General features: G+C 34.3%; 1 long non-coding RNA gene across 1 annotated transcript; it reads left to right on the plus strand.

The window, feature by feature from the left end:
* The first annotated feature begins 1,290 nt into the window (after positions 1–1,290).
* Positions 1,291–6,986, plus strand: LOC146404804 (uncharacterized). Its single transcript, XR_014841959.1, has 2 exons — positions 1,291–6,578; positions 6,713–6,986. It is a non-coding gene; the product is annotated as an uncharacterized LOC146404804 (long non-coding RNA).
* Positions 6,987–7,285: the final 299 nt, after the last annotated feature.

The following is a 7,285-nucleotide window of genomic DNA, read 5'->3' on the forward strand; positions in this document are numbered from 1 at the left end:
TATCTTACATTTCATTTAACACGATAATCAACATGTTTTAAAATTTTAATATTTCTAAGTACTTATACTCCTTTAAATATTTGTTGAAAGAAAGAAGAAATGAATAAAACTGGTAAGGCAGAATTATTTATATTCATTTATATTATTGACATAGATACATCAATCTTGCTTGTAATTGAGAGTTTATTAGTAAAAATATGTTTATCCTCCCTTTAGGAGATAAAACCAGAGTTAGTTTATAGCCCAGCACTAAATATGGTAGCCACTAGCCACCTGTGACTATTTAAATTTAAGTTAATTAAATTTTTAAATTTAGTTTCTTAGTTACAATAGGTACATTTCTAGCACTCAGTAACCCCAAAGGACTAGTGGCTACTGTATTGGACAGCACAGATATCAAGTATTTCCATTACTGCATAAAGTTCTGTTGCACAAGCCTATTCTAGTTTATACTTAACTATTAAAATTTTCTTTATATAGCAAATGTAAAGGAAACTTCATGAAGATGTGGCAACACAGTTAATCACTGACAGTGATTTTGATGTGATAATTATATATAATAATTATATATGATCATGTATATCACATCATATCATATAATTATATATACATACATATGATCACATATATGTAATAATCATATGTGTATATATACATATAGTTCAATATATGTATATATGTAAATATACATGTGGATATAGATGGAACATGTGTATGTATGTGTGTATATATACACACATACATGTGTAGATATATCTTCTTTATCAGTTTATCTAGTGGTGGACACTTAGGGTGCCACCATATCTTGGCTATTATAAATAGTGCTTCAGTGAACATAGGGGTGCATATAATCTTTTCAAATTAGTGTTTTTGGTTTCTTCACATAAAAATCCAGAAGTGAAATCGCTGGATCTTATGGTAGTTCTATTTTAATTTTTTGAGACCACTATGCCGTTTTCCATAGTGGCTGCACCAATTTACAGTCCTACCAACAGTGCACAAGGGTTTCCTTTTCTCCACATCCTCACTAGCACTTGTTATTTGTCATCTTTTTGGTGATGGCCATTCTGACAGGTGATTGGTGATATCTCATTGTGGTTTTGGTTTGCATTTCCCTGATAATTTTAATGTTGAGCCTATTTTCATGTGCCTATTGGCTAACTGTATGTATTCTTTGGAAAACTGTTCAGGTCTCCCGACCATGTTTTAATTGAATGAGTTTTTTTTGATATTTTGTTTATAGGCTTTAATATATTTTAAATATTAACCCTTTATTGAATATATTGTTTTGTAAAAATCTTCTGCCATTCAGTAGGCTTCCTTTTCATTTTGTTGATTGTTTCCTTTGCTGTGCAAAAGCTTTTTAGTTTGAGGTAGTTCTATTTGTTTATTTTTGCTTTTGTTTTCCTTGCCTGAGAAGAGAGATTCAAAAAAATGTTACTAAGACCAATGCCAAAGACATTGCTGCTGCATTTTCCTCTCGGAGTTTTATGGTTTCATGTCTTAACATTTAAGTCTTTAATCAATTTTGAGTTTATTTTTGTATACAGTGTATGAAAATGGTTGTTTTATTCTTTGGTGTGTAGCTGTCCATTTACTGAAGAAGCTGTCTTTTCCCCATTGTATATTCTTGGCTCCTTTGTTGTAGTTTAATCGATTTTAAAGCTTGTTTTTTTTTTTTTTTTTTTCTGGTCTGTCTATGCTGTTTCATTGATCTATGTGTCTTTTTTTTTTTTTGTGCCAACACCATATTGTTTAGATTACTGTAGCTCTCTGGTATGGCTTGAAATCAGGGAGAGTGATACTTCTAGCTTTGTCATTCTTTCTCAAGATTGCTGTGGCTATTTTCTGTGTGTGTGTGTGTGTGTGTGTGTGTGTGTGTGTGTGTGTGTATTTCCATACCAATTTTATGAGTATTTGTTCTAGTTCCATGAAAAATGTCCTTGATATTTTGAAAAGGATTGTATTGAAACTGTAGATTGCCTTGGGTAGTATGAGCATTTGAACAGTTTTGATTCATTCAATCTATGAGCATTGTTTGTCTATCTTTCCATTTGTTTGTGTCATTTTCAATTACTGTCATCAGGAGTTCCTGCTGTGGTGCAACGAGATTGGTGATGTCTTGGGAATGCTAGGATGTAGGTTTGATCCCTGCCCAGCACAGTGAGTTAAGGACCTGGCATTGCTGCAGTTGCAGTTTATGCTGCAAGTGTGGCTTGGATCTGATCCCTGACGAGGGAACCCCATGGGCTGTGGGTGCCCCCCCCAAAAAAAAGAAAAAACAAAATCAATTACTGTCATCAGGGTCTTACAATTTTTAGAGTATAGGTCTTTTATGTCCTTCATTAGATTTATTCCTATGTGGTGTTTTTTGTTTGTTGGTTGGTTGGTTTTGTTGATTTTTTGTTTGCTTTTTGGGGTCTGCGGAATATGGAGGTTCCCAGGCCAGGGGGGTCTAGTCAAAGCTACAGCTGCTGGCCTACACCATAGCCACAGCAACCAGATCCCAGTTGTGTATGTGACCTACACCACAGCTCAGGGCAACGCTGAATCCTTAAACCATTAAGCGAGGCCAGGGATCAAACCTGCAACCTCATGGTTCCTAGAAGGATTCATTTCTGCTATGCCACTACGGAAACTCCAATTTTATTCTTTTTAACGCAGTTGTAAATGGGGTTGTTTTCTTAATTTCTCTTTCCAATAGTTTGTTGTTAGTATATAGAAACACAACAGATTTCTATATATTAACTTTGTATCCTGCAACCTTACCGAATTTATTTGTTATTTCTAATAGTTTATAGTATTCATGCCATTGGATTCCTTTTTATTTCTTTCTCTTTCTGATTGCTGTGTGTAGAACTTGCAATACTGTGTTGAGTAAAAGTGGTAAAAATGAGCATCCTTGTCTGTTCCTGATCTTAGAGGAGTTGCTCTCAGATTTTTACTCTTGAGTGTGATGTGGGCTATGGATTTGTTATATACGGCATTTATTATGTTGAGATATGTTCCCTCCATTCCCACTTTGTTGAGAGTTTTTATCATAAGTCCCTCCATTCCCACTTTGTTTAGTTTTGTCGAAAAATTTTTTTTGCATATATTGAGATGATTATGATTTTTATCCTTTGTTTTGTTAAGATGGTGTGTAATATTGATTGATTTATATTTTTGAACCATCCTTGTATCCCTTGAATAAATCCTGCTTGATCATGGTGTACAATCCTTTTACTATATTGTTGAATTGGTTTTGCTAACATTTTGTTGGTGATTTTTGCATCTATGTTCATCAGTGATACTGGCTTGGAATTTTTTTTTCCTGATGTCTTTGCCTGATTTTGGCATCAGGGTGATGCTAGCCTTGTAGAATGAGTTTGGAAGTGATCTTTCCTCTGTAATTGTTTTGGACAGTTTGAGAAGGATAGGTATTATCTTGTCTTTAAATATTTTTTAGAATTCATCTGTGAAACCATCTGGAACTGGACTTTTGTTTGTTGGGAGGTTTATTTTTTAATTGAATTTGATTAGATTAGAGTTGATTTACAATGTTGTGTTTCAGGAGTACAGCAAAGTGACTCAGTTAATATATATATATATCTTATACACACACACACATATATCCATTCCTTTTCAGATTATATATATATATGTGTATATATATACACACACACACACATATATCCATTCCTTTTCAGATTCTTTTCCCATTTGGGTCACTACAGAGTACTGAATAGATTTCCCTGTGCTATACAGCAGGTCTTTTTCACACATCCATTCCATATATAGTAGTATGTATATGTCAATTCCAACCTCCAATTTCATCCCTTCCCTTGTAGGGAGTTTTTTGATTACTGATTCAATTCCATGTCTAGTAATTGGTTCTGTTAAGATTTTTTATTCCTTCCTGATTCAGTCTTGGATGATTGTATGTTCCTAGGAATCTATCCATTTCTAGTTGCTTTTTTTAATTAAAAAAAATTTAAGCTACTGTTGCCAAGGCTATAGATGTTTACACATGTGATTAATCATCTTTAGATATGGAAAAATTTTATTTACTTTCTCCAATTTATATCATGTCTACCTACACACATTACTATTTTTCTTTTTTTATCTATCCAGTCTTCTTCTAATCATCTATGTACAGTGAGTACCCCTCAAATTCTGTTGCCACTTAGCCCTCAAAGACTGCAGTACAATCACAGAAAAGACTGATCTCTTTAAATATCATAGAAATTCAGAATATGAGTTCACAGGGCCAATTCTATTCTCCAAGTTCTTTTTTTTTTTTTAATGTAGCTTTTTGTAATTATCCAATTTGAAATGTAGCTTATTTATGTAGGTGTAAAAAATGGGCTTTCTTTACCCAGGAAGATTTAAGTCATAATTGGCACAGTCAAAAAAGATCCAAAAGTGCATGTTTATTTGGCAGAGACTTTCTTCCTAATTATAGACATGAACAAGCCCTGAGCTTCTAAAACTTCCTGGCACTCTTGCTGCATCCAGGTAGATAGATACTGTCTTCTTTGTTTAAGATTGGATCTTCTTTATTTTTATTTCTCACATAAAGAAAAAGATACAGGAAAAGATATTAGAGCCAATTTATGATCAAGTTCTCTGCTTATAAAAGAAAACAAAATTGAAAAAGTCTTTTAATTAATTTGGAGAAGAGTTCATGTTTTATAGCTGACATGTTTTTGTCCTTCCTCTTTCCAAATTTTCAGCACAAAGGGGTCATTCATACTAAGTGTATGAAGAGAAACAATTTTAATTCATTTTTATACTTTGTTTTGTTTGGGTCCAAACAAAACATAAGCCATTTGTCAAGGGATAAAAAAGCAAGGAAATTAAAATTAGCTTGCATGGTAAACAAGTAGTAATTAAAAAACTTCTTTGAATTATTTGTACTTTTTTTAAAAACATTAAGATCATATTTTAGCTATTCACTTTCCCTTGTGGAGTTTTTTTAGAAGCAACACTAAGAAAAGTGTTAATTAATTTGAGAAAACCCTATCTTTAGTGAGAACCATTTTATTTTGTTGCCAGTATTTTCCTTTTGAATTAGAGATGACCAAAATGAATATTGATAAGATCACTGATTTCACCAAAGCCATTTGTTAGAATTACTTTCCTTTTGGGACTTGCTTTTATTCCTTGTACAAGGTCTTAAGTGAAATTAGGGAAAGAGTGAATGTGGTTTTTTTCATGCTAAATTGTCTCTGTACAATAGTAGTTGGGTATGTATTGCACAGATATTGATTTCTGAGAATATTTTGCAATGCTACACCTACCATAATGGACAAAGTGTGGCCTCTAAAATCAGAGACTCATTTGGCTTTTTATTGGCTTTTCAACCTTGAATAAATTACTTAATTTCTCTGAGCTTCATTTTTCTTGTCTCTAAAATAGAGATGGGGTATTTACGTTAAAGGCCTGTACCAGAGGAGGGTACAAAATAAATGTAGTGCATCTGAATAGCACCTGGCCAGTAGTATGCACTCAGTAAAGGAATGTTGCTATTTTTAAAGATGTTAACTCTATACGGTGACACTAAGCCTACAGTTCTATGAAAAATTACATTTTCCTCCAAAGAGTTTTTCTTAAAATTTTGAAATGCTTTCATTATGGTGGCTGGAAGAATCATTGAAGCATACAGAAATGTCATTTTTCCTTGTCTCTGTTCAAGTATCCGAAGCTAATATTTTAAGCTGGGAAGGTAATTGATGGCTTGATGCCTCATAAGGTTATTTACACATTTATTGTGGAAAACACCAGTTTGTTAATTTAAATGAGATTTTGTGTAGTGATTACAATCATCCTTACATGAAAATAATGACTAATTTTAGGTTATGGTTGACAAGTGAAATTGGGGCACACTAATATAAATTGATGACCACTGAGGATTGACTCACAAGTTCAGGAATGCTATTTATAATAAATGATTAAAGTTTATGAGCAAAGTGTAAATAGGATACTAATTAATGTATTTATTAGCCATTTCAACTTTTGGCTATTAACTTTCAGTTCTATTAATAGAGGTTTGTAAAATACATTTTAGACACAGGTTACGAGTTTTGTTTTGTTTTTTTTTTTTTTTGTCTTTTTTTTGGGCATTTCTTAGGCCACTCCTACGGCATATGGAGGTTCCCAGACTAGGGGTCGAATCGGAGCTGTAGCCGCCGGCCTACACCAGAGCCACAGCAACGCGAGATCTGAGCTGCGTCTGCAACCTGCACCACAACTCACGGCAACGCCAGATCCTTAACCCACTGAGCAAGGGCAGGGATCGAACCCGCAACCTTATGGCTCCTAGTAGGATTCGTTAATCACTGCGCCACAACAGGAACTCCCAGGTTACGAGTTTTGAAACAATGACACATATCTACTAGAATTGAATAATTAGCTGAGTGGCTGGTAGATGGTTTTAGAGTGGGAGACTGCGGACAATCAGTGGGGAGAAAGGCTAGAATGATCCAGATGATAATGGATTAGAATTAGAGACACTGGATTGAACTCATGTTTTGCTATAAGATATATCTGTGTATATATACACAGATATTTATAGATATGGGTATATACATAGTTTAGTATACACATATCTATTTCTTTGTTCTGTTAGCTAAGAGGCCCTAGAAGCAATGACACCCCTCTAGTAACGAGCACACACAGCGCCCAGACCTTGGTTTCAAACACTGTACTCCTATAGAAGGGTTCCTACTAGAAATGGCTAATTCTAGGGCTGGAAAAGAGATATACAGGATGAGCCTAGAGTAACTTGTAGTACCATAAAGTAAGGAGTGTTCAAAAAACAGCAAACAAACAAACAAAACCCATAGGCACACTGATGGAAGCATGTCAAAGGATTATAGAAGCCATTTAAATGAGCTCCCCATGGCCAAAGCTGAAAAAATAGAGAAAAAAAGAAAAGTATACCTTGGGTTTATATCCCAAGGTATAAAGTAAATATCTCTGAGTCAATAATGATATAAATAAAAGGTGAATAAAGAAAAGAATTGATACATCCTCCATGGACAAGAATCCCAAGCAATTTCTATAGGTAACTCTGTTCTCAAGATGTGAAACATAACTCTCCACATTATATGCATGGGTTGTGCAGTCACTTCTTTAGCAAGAATACAGGAAAGAAGGGGCAGGGAGAGTTACCTTACAGGAGAGAAACATAGCAAACACTACCTCAGCCAGCTATTCAGGGTGAAAGTCACCAGTGATGAGTCATGGTGACAGTAGGTACTCTTGATGAGGTATGATGTAAATGGTGCTTTACCTCTGCAGC

The sequence above is a fragment of the Sus scrofa genome, chromosome 3 (assembly GCF_054392235.1).
Source record: "Sus scrofa isolate SSC_HxYL_T2T_F1_AM1 chromosome 3, Sscrofa_HxYL_maternal_Yorkshire_Landrace_v2.0, whole genome shotgun sequence".
Classification (NCBI taxonomy): Eukaryota; Metazoa; Chordata; class Mammalia; order Artiodactyla; family Suidae; genus Sus; species Sus scrofa.